This window comes from Tamandua tetradactyla, chromosome 12 (assembly GCF_023851605.1).
Source record: "Tamandua tetradactyla isolate mTamTet1 chromosome 12, mTamTet1.pri, whole genome shotgun sequence".
Classification (NCBI taxonomy): domain Eukaryota; kingdom Metazoa; phylum Chordata; class Mammalia; order Pilosa; family Myrmecophagidae; genus Tamandua; species Tamandua tetradactyla.
The window spans coordinates 46235356-46251007 of NC_135338.1; the positions used below are offsets into that span (position 1 = coordinate 46235356).

Sequence of the window (15652 nt, forward strand, 5' to 3'; positions counted from 1 at the left end):
CTGGTTCTCCGGCATGGCAGGTGAGGACTCTACTTGCTGAGCCACTGTGGCCCGCCCAGAGTAATAATTAAATACAAGCAGGTCTTTGTAATACAGAAAAAATTAAAAAAAAAGAAATGATAAGGGGAGGAAAGGAAATAATTTGCATTTTACTTTCTCTCACTAAGGCCTACAATGATTTAAAGATTGATACAATCACTTCCATTGATAAAATAGGATGACAAAAGAAAATAAGGAGACGATTCTTACTTTAAAAAAGAAAACACAGCCAAAAGTCAGGCTAATTCCAGGTTTTTGTATGAAATAAAATTTTTTTATAGAAGCTAAAATAACATGTGTGTTTTCAAAATCAAAGAATGCTTGTAACAATATCTTTGAGATGTATGAGCTCCACATAGCTGTCTCTTTTAATTTCTCTTTAATTTATCCTCATTACTTTTTTCTTCTATTGTAGAGCTGGGCAAGATTTAAGAAAAGTAAAAAAAGATCGTGGGTTGATTATTGGAGAAGGAAAACAAAACCAAATACTTGCACTCAAGGTCTGATATTATGTGCTTAAGATGATTATTATATTATAATAATTAAATTATAAACTCATTACATAATATATTAATGATGAAGGGGCCCATGTATTTAGTTATGCTCAAATCAATTGGAACGATATTCTCATTTTTTAAAGAATTTTAGGAATATGTCATATCAATCTCCTTCAGCTAAAACACAGTCTTTCATGTGTCTCTTCAGAATATCGCTCTTCAAAAGTTATTTCTTAGTAAATGAATCTTGAAGAATAAGTGGGCTTATAAATGAACATTGCTTAAAATATAAGTAATCAGAACAAACATGAAAAGAGCAGTAAGTGTGATTAATTATGATTAATTTATACTTTACAGCAAGATATTCCCTAAAGGTCAATTAAAGTTTGCCTAAGTGAAATGTTATAATTACAGGCTTTGATTTCATACTAGCTAAAGACAGAAACCAAAAAATACTCAACCAAATTGTCAATGATTTTTGTTTTTATCTCCATAGCAGAGATAAAATCCCCAAATATGCAGTAGCTGGTTCAATTGTAGAGGAAAGAAGAATGAAATAAAACCAAGGCTATGTGTACTCTGAAGTCAGTAGACATGGCATATTCAGTTGGATCAAGCTGATCCCTGGCCTTTTTATATTAAAGCCTACCTAGAGGGGGGCTATGTATGGTATTTGTTTATATGATGACTTTAGTAAAGGATTTTTGAGGCTTAAATCCTAAAGAATGAAAGATGGAAGCTAAGGTGGTAAAAATATTTTTATTAAATCTGACCCTCAATAAACAACAACTTCTTACCACCTCTACAATAAGTACCATGATTGAAGCAAGCATCAACGTTTGTCTGGATGATTAGAATGCAATAATATCCCATCTAGTATTTCTCCTTCTGTTTCCCCCTTCTCTCTACAAATTAGTGTCAACAAAATGTTTTGAGTAATCCTATTAAAATATAAGAGGTCATGTCTTTTCTCTGCTCACAATCTTTCATTGTTTTCTCTTTGGTCTCAAATGTGTAAAAGATGAAGCTTTCCCAAAGGCTTAAAAGGGTTTTTAAAAGCTGGCCTCCCACAAACTCTTTGTTTGCATCAACTATCTCTCTCCTCTTCTCTTACTCCAGCTTTACCTGCCTTCTTGCTGTTTCCCCAAAGCTATGAGTACATTCCTGCCCCAGGGCCTTTGCATTTGCTGTTCACTCTTCTCCAGAGGTCATGTGATTCACTCTCCCATTTCTTCCAATTCCTTCACACATATCTTCATATTTTTGAGGACTTTCCTGATTGCTCTCCATAACATATTAGACATTACTCCCTTTCCCCCATCTTCTAATCCTCTAACCTTGCCTAATTTTCTTCCAACAGAAAGCAGACAGGAAAATTGTGAAATTTTTATATGGTTTATCATATATGTCTAGCTCCTATGAGAGTACCTGGTACATGGGAGATGCTCAATGAATATTGAATAAATAAATTAATGAATGAATGATAGTTTTTAATCAAAAATAAAGATACATCTTTATCTATGTGCATTATCATTAATGAGATAATGAGTTTGCTTACATACATATGACAACTCTTATAAAATTGTACTTCAAATATGTATAGTTTATTATATTTCAATTATACCTTAAAATAATGTAAAAATCATTTTAAAATTCATATGTACCTAAGGAAATCATTGGACCAATTGACCAAATATCTCATTATTATATTTTCATTATCTTTCTATTGAGCTCATTTATCCTTGCAAATGGAATCGTTTGTGTTTCAAGTAGCCACAAACATAATGATATTCTTTGACACTGATATCCTGTTCTTTGTTCTGACACTGCAGAGTCTATCTGACTCTTATTAAGTGCAATTCCGCATTTCTTTAGCAGTAATGAAAATGGAAATACAGGAGATTCAGAACAGAGTCAGAAGAGTAGGTTAACACCCAACAATTTTCAAATTCATGGAAGCAAAGAAATTTTCTTTCTCTTAGCCAGGGCTTAACTTTTTTTTTTCTTTCCCAAACAGAGTATGTTTAAACATTTATTCTTTCAGCTGTGAAAAAGACTCTTTGAACCTACAAAATGGCATGGGATCTTTAAAGAGTAAAAGTTTATTACATCATGTGTGATTCTTCAGAAAGAAAACATCATTTCTATTCAATCTGCTTTTGAGGTTTACAAGTACATTCACAAACATAACTTCATTTACCTCTCCCTAGGATCCCAGGAGGAGGGCAAGAAAGACATTGTTATTCACAGTTTTTTAATCAAGAAACTGAGACTTGGCGAAGGTAATGACTTCCCTATGGTCAAAGAGGTGGTAAATGGGGTTGAAACTGAGAACTCTGACTTCTTTCTCAATCCGAGGAAATGCTTTTACAAAAATGGTTGTGTGGCCCTTGTCCTAATCAGAAATTCTTAGCTGAGGTTAGTTTCAGGGCAGTTCTTAAAAAGTGGGAAGATTTAGTGGAGGGTGACCATGGCTTATCTTAGTTGACCTGGTTTGTTCATCCATAAAAATCACTGAAGGCAGAAGAGATAAAGTCTTCATAAGTAAAATTAGAAAGTTGTTGTCTTGGCTCAGCACAAATGAAAGCACTGAGGGTGGGGAAACTGAGTGGCAGACAGCCAACAAGAACTGCCAACTCAACATCTTCTGCTAGAGGAGTGAGCTTCAGAAGGCTGCTTGCAACCTGTGTGGATATTGCACCAGGGAGCATTCTAATATCCAGGCTCCCTTTGAATGCAGCTACCCACTGAGATTTTAAGATCACCTAGAGAAAGGTTAGGACACTTTTCAGGAGAAGAAAATATTTTTATTGTATGTCTCAAGACTCAAAAGCATTACGATAAATAGAAACATAAGAACAAGTGCAAAAAATGGAGAACTTAAAATCTTAAATAATGCACAAAGAAGGAAGTATAAGGATGATATTGCTAAATTCTTGTGCCAGATGAAATGTATGTGGTTTCTGTTACATTGGTCTTCAAATATAATACCATTTGAAGAAAATAAGACTTTGGCTAATGATCAGTTGTACTGTTTCAAGATTGATAACTTCTTAAATATAATTTTTAGAGATTGTTTTCCTGGGAAATTAATTGGGCAAAGGCAGTTTCTTGGGAGACTTTTATAATAACATGGTTTCTTTTCTCTTCCTAGTTATTATTGCAGTTATTTTTGTTACTGTTTTTAAAAACTAACAGCATTCAGCTATATTTTCAATATATGATTTTTCTTTTGAAAATATCCCAAGAAAAAATGTTGAAGAAGGTAAAAAATACATAAACATATATATATATATATATATATATATATATATATATAGTTGTAAATATAAATAGTATTAATTTAAGGGCTTGTTTCTCAGCTGACTAAATACATTTTTTTTTTTGGCTTTTAAAAAGGGAATAATTAAGTTGCAAGTTTACAATTCTAAGACCATGAAAATGTCCAAATTAAGGCATCCAGATAAAGATACCTTAGCTCCAAAAGAAGAGCCTATGAAGTTTGGAGCTTCTCTCCAAGCTGGGAGGGCACATGGTGACATCTGCTAGCTTTCTCTCCTCATTTCAAAAAGTTTCCCCTGGGGCATTTTCCTTTTGTATCTCTAAAGGTCTCTGGCAGTGTGGGTTCTGTTGGTTCTAAAGCTTATCCAAAATGGTGCCTTTTTTTTTTCTAATATTTTTATTGTAAAAACTTAACATACAATCATAAAAATATTCTTGACATACAAGCATTCTATACATGATATACAGCCGATGGCTCACAATATCATCACATAGTTGTGTTTTCATCACCATGATCACTTTATTGAACATTTACATCACTCCAGGAAAAGAAAGAAAAAAGAAAAAACTCATATACCATAACCCTCACCCTTCCCTTTCATTGACTATTAGTACTTCAATCTACTCAACTTATTTTAACCTTTGTTGCCCCAATTATTTCTTTATTTTTACCTATAAATTTTGCTCATCTGTCCATACAAATGAGTGTCTGATGCTCCTAGATAAAAGAAGCATCAGGCACACGGACTAAACGCATTTTGATAACATAAGATAAACAAATCATCTATAAATTGATGATTGCTAATTAAAATTCTAAAAATATTTCCATTAAAAATACTCTAAGTCATCATTTCCTTCATCTCCTTTATTCTAGGAAGAAACGACTGGAAGCTTTAAGAAGTGATTAAGTACACAAGTTGATTTATTCAGTCTGACAGTAAAAGCATGAATAAATTGATGTTTATTTTGTAATCAAATGCACTCCCCCACACACCTATCTATTCTGGAAAATGTTTTGCTCTGGGAAGTATTTCAGTTAATTATTTGATTTGATAGAAGTAAATGTACATTTACACAATTTATGTTTATTAAACATATTTTTATCCTGGATTACTTTTAAATAATTGGCAGTAATCATTCTAAATTTGATCTTCTTAAACTTCACTCATGTAAAAATGAAAATTTGGGCGGTGCAAGGGTAGTTCAGTGGTAGAATTTTCCCTTGCCATGTGGGAGACCTAGGTTCGATTCCCAGTCCATGTACTTCTCCCCGCAAAATCACAAACAAACATGGAAAAAACAAACAAAAATTCAACAAATCATGCTGCAATAATGGGATAATCATATGGAAAAATAATGAAATGTGACCCCACCATATAGCATACAAAAGAAAAATAGTAACTTGGACATATGGTGTGTCACATACAGCAGCTCAAAGTTAACAATTATGGAATTCACAATTCTTCAATCAGCTAGAGGGAATAATTGCCTAAGCAAAAAAGGAAATATCACTCTGGTTTAATGTGAAGAGATGTGTTTGATGGGTTTTCGCAATGCAGTTGGTTTCCTCCATTCTACCCCAATTTATTTTTTCTTTTCTGTTCTCTTTCTTCATCTTAGTTTCTCCTTTCTTTCCTTTTTCCTCAGTTGCTGAGTAACATTTAAGCACTTGCACGACATTAGGTTTTAGAAAATCAAGGATGGAGAAGCATACTCTGCTTATGAAGAGTATTATCCATGGTAATAAATAATTATGATATAATTTCATAAATACTATAAAGATACCCAGTACTAAATAAGATCTAGGCAAGACTAGTTATTTCTATGAGTCAGGATGTCACAGAAAAGACCCCACTTAAGAAACTGTGTTTAATGTGAAATTTCAAGTGTGAGTGGTTTTCCAAACCCATAGGTGATGTGCAGTAGAGAGAATTCCAGACAAAGAAAAAGGAAAATAATATATGCAAATGAACCAACATTAAAATAAATCATGACTTGTTTCAGGAAGAGTGATGACTATGAATTTAGACAGGCATGCTTTTTTCCTCAGCCTGGCACAGATTGTGATCTCTCTGAGCCATACACATTTAAAAACAAAAGAGAAAATCTGAGGACTATTTCTGAATTTCTGCAGGAGAGTATGTGGTTAGTATAACATATGTGCATGAATAGTTTATTTTATTGGGTTTTAAATGATGGCTGGCAATGACTATTTGTTTTAGTAGCCAAATGATATACAGTTAAAATTAGGCAAATTATGTTATAGTTTAAATCTGCTATGTCCATCCTAGCCAGTATCCAAGGTGGATTATTTACTTTCTAGAAGAAGGTTTGGCAAACAAGGGCTTAATGGCCAAATCTAATCTGCTGTATGTTTTTGTAAATTTTATAGGAACACAGTCACATCCATTAATTTAGAATCATCTATGGCCACTCTTATGCTGTAACAGTAGAACTGAGTTGAAGAGACATTGCCTTTATGACCCGTAGAGTCTAAAATATTTACTCTCTGGCCCTTTATAGAAAAAGTTTGTCAGTCTGTGCACTAGATAATCTGAAGCAATAATTATATCCCAATTTTTCTGACTTGTCTTGCTTCCTAATATTGGGAAGTCAAAATAGTAAGAATTCAAAACAAAAATAATATAACAATAATTATACAAAATACTGCATACACATAGGTCTCTATATTTATCTATCTATATAATTATACATTCATACACTGTAGGGAACCATTTAAATTACTAGGTTTTAATGATCTTTTATATTTCCCCTTTTGATATAAGAATTTACTATATTTAAATAGGTTTCAGTTAGCTTTTAAAACAGAAATGTGATATAATTCATTTTACTTTCCTCTTTCCTCCACTGAATTTAATTTTTATTTAATTATTGTTGTAACTCCCTTTTCACTCTTGCACATTCTGTTCCTTAATATTATGTTGCCTTTGAAATTTGGCACTTGAAACATAGGCTTGCTGAAATTTACTTCTCATGAGTGTTATCTGATACTGCTAAATACACATCACCCATCTCTGGCTTGGGCATCTCCCTGGAAATAAACGTTATCCTTGGCTAGTCCTAGTTGAGCCAGTTCAACAAAGATTTGTACCAGTCACTGAATGTTTGTGAAACACATGGTATCAGACACATTTAAGGATCAGGTTAGATACATATTTCTCAAGTTCAATATTTTTTAATTTAATGTTGTTTATTTTTGTATTAAAATATTTCTGCCATTTTTCAGGTATAGAGGAAACTGAAATATGTAGAGCATGTTTCCTGAGCAACCCAACACTCCATTTCCAGGAAATTGGATCTCCCCAGTTAACATTCACTGGAACCAAATTTGGTTCAAAGTATTGTGGATTGTTGCAATTTATTGCAATGTTAAATGGAGAAGTGGTTCAGGAACTGAAGTTACATGAGAAGCTTACTCAGTTCAGGTAGAGGTCAATACTGGAACCTCCATAAAGAGAAAAGAGAGGATCTAAGTTCAAGAAATTGGCTTGAATATTGAAAAGTATAAAGAAGATTCTGCTTTACTGACTTGTTGGTTGCTAAGAGCAATATGAAAAGAAGGAACATATTTGCTTAGTACCACGTGAAAAAGTAAATATATTTAATATAAATTACTTTTATAAATAATATAGAGAGAAAGTTCATATGAGAATACTACCTTTCAGTTTCTTACTTATTTGATATGAGAAATGCTTATGTTTTTATGTTCTTTTTAGAAAAGTTGTAAAACTTTTTAGAGAAGTATTTACAGAAACATCACACAGAAAATACAGTGTTCCCATATGCCTCTCCCTCCCATTATTAACACCTTTCATTAGTATGATAAATTTGTTATAACGGATGAAAGAATATTATTATAATTGTACTATTAACTATAGTCCATGGTTTGTATTGAGCTTCACTGTTTGTACAGTCTTTTGGGATTAAAATAAATGTTATAGTAACATATATACAACCTAAAATTTCCCCTTTTAACCACAAATATATAATTCAATGCTGTTAATTACATTCACAATATCACCACCATCCATTACAAAACTTTCATCTTCCCAAATAGACATGCTACAGTATAAGCACTAACTCCCCATTGCTTACCCCTACTCCAACTTCTGGTAACCTGTATTCTGGTTTTTGACTCTATACATTTCCTTGTTCTAATTATTTCTTATCAGTGTAATATGAAATATTAATATTTCATATCTCTCCATTTGTGTTTGGTTTATTTTACTCAACATGATGTCTTCAAGGCCCATTCATGTTGTCACAGGTATCAGAATTTCCTTCCTTTCAGAAGCTAACTAATATTGCATTGTATGTATATACTGCATTATGTTTATTCATTCATCTGTTGATGGATGCTTGGGTTGCTTTCACTTTTTGCCAATGGTGAATAATTCCACTGTGAACGTCTGGGTGCAAATATCTCTTCAAGTCTCAGGTTTCATTTCTTTGGAGTACATACCTAGAAGTGGGATTGTCAGGTCACATGGTAAAAAATTCTATAAGTAACTTTCTAAGGAATGGACAAATTGTCTTTCACAGTAGTCGCAGCATTTTACATTTCCAACAATAATAAATAAGTATTCCTATTTTTCCTACATCCTCTCCAACGAGCACTTATTAGTTTTTTAACAGAAAGAGTACAGTGGGTGTGAAATGGTATCTCATTGTGCTTTTGATTTGCATTCCCTTAATGGCTAATGATGTTGAGTTTCTTTCAGTGTATCTTTTATGATTTGCATATAGTCTTTGAAGAAATGTTTATTGAAGTCTTTCGTCCATTTTTTTAAAACTCAAAATGCGAAGTATTTTATTTTAAAACTTCTAAAATTTGATAACAAAATATCTTAGGTTAAATAATACAGTTTTTTCAAAGCTGAATGAGCTCATTTGGAGTTCATTTATTCTGCTTGGAATAAAAAAAAAAAAAAAACAACTTCCTAAAACTCCTGCACGAGGAAAATACCGCTTTAATGACCTATGATTAGATGACTATTCACTCTCAATGGAAAGCACTGTTTTTTTAATTTTATTTTAAAGTTAGGCTTAGTGTAAGGGTTTTAAAAAATCTAGAATGGATGCATCTGCCAGCCCTGCACTGACAATTTTATTCCAAATGTCTCCTAACAGGCCTATACCATATACAGGAATCCATTGTCACCATTCTCACTTTTATATACTTCAGAAATCACTGTGGAAATGCTCAACATGCTGTGTTCATTCACCATAAGAAGAAGGCTTGATTAGCATTTGGCTCTAAGCACATTCTAATTACTTTGATTAGTTCACCCATATGTTGAAATGATCTGGTAAAGGATCCCAGTTGTATCTAGAACAAGAAGCTGCTTCCCACCCTTGGATCTTTCTATCATCACCGAAATTTTAGTAGGATGCTGCTTTCAGATAAGTTGGGCCTCTTCAACTATTTGTTCTAAGGTGTGAAGTTCTTCTCAGACATGTTGTAGCAGAGACAGCACAATATTAAACCTTTATGTGATATGTGGTTTCCAAATATTTTCTCCTATTTTGTAGGTTATAATTTTACTTTCATGATAAATTCCTTAGAGACAAAAGTGTTTTAATTTTGATGAGGTTCCCTTCATCTATTTTTTGTTGTTGTTGCTCAAGAAATGCTTATAAAATGCCCATTTCCTTCTATAGTCCAAACAGCTGCTGAGTTTTATGACTAAGGGGATATATCTTTAAGTTTGTAAGTAAAGGGTCTTAAATTTTGGATGAGTGGATGTGATTTTTTTTTTGCATGGAAGTGATAAGCAATGGCAAGTGGTCCTTGGTTCTCTTTGTTCAACCAGTATCAGTGAACAATATGTGGAAACCTAACAGAGTCTTCCAGATGCCACTGTCATCTGAGATTTCCTGATTTAGTCCTACAGTTATGGCTGAGTAGTAACCAAGATGCAGCTCTCTGGGGTCAAAGACCAAAATCTGGGAGCACTTTAAGGTTGTTTGTTAAAAAATCAAGCAGATCCTATTTCAAGAAAATCTGGGGAGTCATTGATACTATAATTAAAGTAATTTAAAGAAGAAACCTTGCAGAAAGATTTTAGAAAAAAATTTAAATTGCCAACTAGGTATGTTCTGATGTTTATTATTGTTTTTGTTTTTGCTGTATTCTATGTTCTATCTTTGAACTTCATCATGAGTTGCTACAAAAACTTACCAGGCAACATAGTCATGTTTAAAACTGTAGAGTTCCTCTGGATGAGATCCAACCTTACTCCTCAGGGAAGGATGACAAATCATCCCTGTTTATCTTCTTTGCAATAAATTAAGTTACACGCACCAAGAAGCTTTTTTGAAGTAGTTCTCCCCACTCAAGATGTTGTATATTTTTGGCCACCTTTAACTCAATTTTTCTTTCCAAAATTCGAGTATTTTCTCATCCACAAGCATAAATACTAAGATTATTCTATGCTAATGTTTTTGTTTCATGTCATCTAACAAACCATGTTTGCATTTTGTTTATAACTAACAAAGACAAGATGAGTTTTTTCCCTTAACATTTCTCTTTGTATTATTATATCATCTTTTAAAAATAACTATTTAGCACTGACATGTATACAGCTGATCTAGGAACTATAAGAGGTACAAATATAAGGACACATAATTCATCCCTTTTTAACTGTTCCAAGCTTTACGTCTCTCAACAAGTATTTATTTTTATTTTTTTCATTCACGGCAACTATTATTTCTCATTATACCAAAGAACTGGTTCTTGCTCTGAAATTGTTCTTTGGTAGCTGTCTTCAACAAATTATTTTTAATGTCTCCAAAGAGAATGGATTTTAATCCTTTAATTTGTATTTCATTTTGGATCCCTTGATGCTATATAGAGATGAGTCAGGGCAAAGGACCCCTGGCATCAAATTCCTCGGCTCCATTCCCAGTTGCTATATGTACTGTGTGACCTTGACCTAGTCCTTTATGTCCTCCTAGTTTCAATTTTCTTACTTATAAAATGAGGACACTGAGAAGAATTAGCTCAGTAGAGTTGTTAAGAGTATTAAATAAAGGGGAAATGTGAAAGTGTTTATTGGCACGACTGCTGCCTCATCAAAGTAAGCACATGTTATGTAGTATTATTCTAAGTCAGGGTAGGTAATACATGGAGGCCCAGAAATGCTAAGCTTGAAACATATATATATCTTGAATTGATTTCTAAACTAGAGGAATTTATAAAGAGGATTCCTCAAAATTCATTGAATAATTAGAACAAATGCATGGCTTCCGTGTCCACTTGGAACTTGCAATCTAGAAAGAAGTTGCAAACAGATTTGAAATCATGTATGGAAGAAGTTGGATGTTGTCCCAGTTTGCAAGGGCTGATAGGACAAATACCAAAGACTGGGTTGACTGAAACAAGGAATTTATTGTCTCAGAGTTTTGAGATTTAGAAGTTTAACATCAAGGTATTATCATCATCCTTCTAGAGGCTATAGCATTCTAGTGATGGCTTGCCAACATCTCTGGCATTCTCTAGCTTGTAGATGCTTCTAGTACATGGTGATCTCTTGATTTTCCACTGGTTTCTACTTCTGTGCCCAATTTATTTGCTTATAAAGACTTCAACCATATTGGATTAAGGCCCACCCTCACTCAGTTTGGCCCTTTCAAAACTAATAATGTGATCAAAAATAAAAATGGGCCCACACCTATAAGATGAGGGCTAGGACTTGAACATGTCTTTTTTGAGGGACATTATTCAATTGCCAACAGGCATGTAATAAAGTATGTGCATCTTTGCAGTTCAAAAAGAGGTATAGTCATAAGAGAACATTTGCCTCTAGAGATGAAGTTTTCATAAATTTAGTTAGCGGCCTTTCTAAATACTGTTTGTATATACCATTTCATCATAAATCTTGCTGCAATACGTTGTTTTGCTTTGGACACCTTGACAGCTCATTATGAGTGGAAAATTCTCCCAACCTCCTTAATGGATGTTCATAGGACAGTTTATTTAACACACTGTGATCCCAACCAAATTGACATTATTTCTTGTTATTTTGAAAGTTCTTTGGTCATAGGGTTTGCTTATTATTTGCTTAACTCTGTGGGTACTGTTCACTTAAACCATAAAAGCTCTTCTAAACACAGCTCCATATTACCACCTTTGCTAAAGGCTAGGTAGAATTTATCTTGGTGTTATAGCATGCATTTGAATGTGAACTGACAGAGATATACATACCGTTTAGGTAAAGTAGTTGACGTTGTCTGAATGATAACTCTTGACCTGAGAAGTTCTGAAAATTAATGAAAGGGAGAAAAATTTCCATGATTTGTGCCATAAGCAATATGTATAATGTAAGAGGGCTTTAAACATTAATGCATTCCCAGAGAAATACATGAAAGGAGACAGGAAAGGTTACTGGATGATCATCCAAATGTTATATTTATTTGCAATGTTTTCATGTGGAAGATTATTTTAAGGAACTTCTTTTTCTCCATTAATTTAGTATACAAAGAAGACATTAATATCTTGCTAATTTGAAAATACTTTCTGCAAGTTTAACTCTTTTAATTAAGGAGAAAAGACACAATTCTGCTTGAAGAAATAGGTGATTGATTTCTTCTCATTAGTTAAATGGCCTACAATACCTCTTAAGTTCTTTTATTAACTCCTTATTTTGTGAATCAAATAGCTTGAAGCATTTATAACAAAACAATTACATTATTACTGTATCTAAGTATCAATTAGAAGGGGAAATTGATTCTTAAAGCCACTACAAAAAAAAATATATATATATATATAATTGTAAAGTTAAGGGATTGAACTATGAGATTGGCAACATTTCAGAATAATTAATTTAGAATTACTTATCATGACTTTTTACTTTTTGTCTAACAGTGGAGAAAGTTTTCAAAGTGGCTTCATAGTTCTTACTTATTTTTGCCATCTTAAAAATGAAATGACTTTAAATGCAGTGTTAAATGACTTGAAGGGAAAGGTATTAAAGACAATATTCAAGAGAAAAGGGTTCAAACTTGTTTGATATTTCATTATTCAGATTTTAATTCCTTTGGCAAATTCTGTTTCCAGAACAACTAATTAAAAAGTAAGGAATTCTGTCAGTCAAAGATTAGATTTTCTTCACAGCGTCAAATTGTATACACTGAAGATACGGAGTTTAATATTTGTTCTGGAAATGTAGAAAGAAATTGAATGACCAATAGTAGGATTAGCTGTAGCATCAGTAGGAAGGTTTATAACCTCCACAGAGGTTCACACTCTTGAATTGCTTTCCCATCAAGTCTTCTTAAATAGTTTTCATGATCTTTTTAGCAGGTTGGATCTCAATCAGAAAAGAATTGTGGATATTATGACTTACTTTACAATATTCCTTTGAGACAGACATAAATAGATTCATTTTCCCTTATCTCATGTCTTATGGAACATGACCTAATATTACTTCATTTTACAAATGAGAATAATCATTTAGGAAATATGCCCAAGACAATACAAGAAAGAAATACATTTAGGATCAGAATTAGAGATCTAGTTTCCCAATTTTCCTCCATATTGAACAATCATTTTTCTCTGGGATAAGTTGCAGAATTACAAATAGAAATAGAGTGGTGGGCAGGGCATAATTTTACCTTTGCAGGCACACAGGACACATAAAAAGAGAATTGATTGAGGATTTTCACTTGGTTCCGTTTTAGAGATGTTAAGAACATCTACGACATGAATCCACAATGTAAGGATATATTCAGCTATTAACTGAACTTAGAGCCAGTTAAATGCTTCCAAATTAAATAAGTTGTTTTGCAAACTATTTTTTTCCCCTAGATAGTCTCTGTTCTCATCCTAGTAGCTTTGAAGAATCAATGATTACTGCTACCATGAAGAACTTTTTTCAGATGAGCACTGCAGACTCACTGAAAAGATTCTCAGTTCTACTGATATACATTTAATGGGCATATTCATCCTCTCTGTACTTTACATCCCTCATAGCTGTAGCACTGTATCTAGACTGCCAGACTATGGAATCAAGCAGGGCTCTAAAGCTTCAATTCTACCTGTGATATTGGATGGGCTACTATTCTCTTTAAGCACGCATGCCCCTTTGCCTGTAAAAAGGATAATGTTATTCTAATGTTATAGAGTTATTATTAGGGTTGCTTAGTATATGAATAACAATATCTTTCTAAATAAGTGGTCAAAATGTTTGCCATTATATTATGTTTTCAGTGTCTCTCTATGTCCTGCAAGCAATTATAAAGTGGATTATATGGCAAGGTGAAAAATGCATCAAAATACTATCTTCCATGAAGTTTATGTCCCCACCTCAGGGCATGGAATTTCTTCCTTTTCAGAATACCATGATTCTTATTTATTCATAAATTTAACACTGCCTCTTTGCTTGCCATTATGAATTTATATGTGCCCTACTGCCCCAACTCTGTAGTAAGCTTCTTGAGAGAAGGTGTCTGCTCTTAGAAGTCTTTTTAAATACCACAACATATACTCTGAACCCAATATACCCTCAGAAAGTATTTATTTCAAACCATATGCCGCACATAGAAAGTCAGATGACCTTATTCCCTGTCATGGTTCTTGCTCTCAGTAATTTACTTTTCCTTCTTCAAGGTACCTATCAAAATAAGTGGTATTGTCCTCATTCGTAAAACGGTGGCATTACCGTCTCCTTACCATTTAGAATTGTATGAATCATACAAGATAGAGCCGATGAAAGTACTTTAAACTTTAAGCATGCACCAAGTTAAGAAACTAAAGGTGTAACTTGAAAATAAGAATGAGATTGGGTTGTTATTATGTCTCAGTTCATAATAGTATCACATTGAGCTACATTTATATACTTTAAATGACAATGTGATTTTGAAAATGCACTTGAATACAGCAATTTACGGATGGATGTGATTTGCTTATCAATAAGGGCTATTGTTGGTTCTATGTTATGCCTCCTGGAATCTGTTTTTTCATGTCATCAAGATATATACAGAAACATAAAGAAAACAGCTATGGAGAGGCAGTCACTTGTATGAATGCCATGCATCCAATACCACCAATCCCCATTAGGAATCAGTAGGTCAGCTCGAAGAAGAACTGAAGTGGGACAAGAATAAATTTTGTTATTTCTTTTCATTCCCAGAATGAACTTTCACCCTCCTGGAAGAACAGTCTTGAAATCCAACCTTCCTTCTAAGGTTTTAATAAACATAGACAAGGTTTGTTTCCATAGCTTTCAGAGGCTGGAGTGAGAAATGTTGAAATACCACATGAAAGGCCTTGGTTTCCAGCTGAGATGGAGGCTGAAGTGCTGAAAATTAGCACAAGGGAGCCAGGGCTTCGTGATATTTCCAAACAAACCCGTAAGGCCCTAGGGATTGGGGTAAACGTAAGGTGAGCATCCGGGTATGCTCTGGCCCACCTGAAACTCATCCCTCACAAGGGTAGAGCATTTACAAAAAGGGAGAGTTTTAGAAGAGTTTTTGCCGTGCTGTTTTGTATTTCATATGCCATTGTTTGTAAGGATTTCTATGCTTTGGATAGGAAAGGAATGGATATATTTCACTTAACATCAAATGTTAACTACATTACAGAAAGTGCTGCTGCTTCTCCATTTTTTTTTTTTAAATGACCTCTTCTCGACAACAGCCCTGTGGAAAATGAAGCGTTACTTGCCTTAATAGGTTTCAATCTCCTGCCCTGCCTGCTTCAGTGATATTTTGGAGTCTATTAAAAGGTACTGAAAATTGACAGCAGGAAGGCACTACAAATATTTTCTGGCAGCTCTGTTTTCTAGATTATCCAGAGGGAAAAAATGGTTTTA

At 33.5% G+C, this 15652-nt stretch overlaps 1 long non-coding RNA gene across 1 annotated transcript; it reads left to right on the forward strand.

Annotated features, from left to right (window-relative positions):
• The first annotated feature begins 460 nt into the window (after positions 1–460).
• LOC143651493 (uncharacterized) lies at positions 461–4730 on the forward strand. The gene is made up of 3 exons (XR_013159977.1): positions 461–539; positions 2747–2818; positions 4693–4730. It is a non-coding gene; the product is annotated as an uncharacterized LOC143651493 (long non-coding RNA).
• Positions 4731–15652: the final 10922 nt, after the last annotated feature.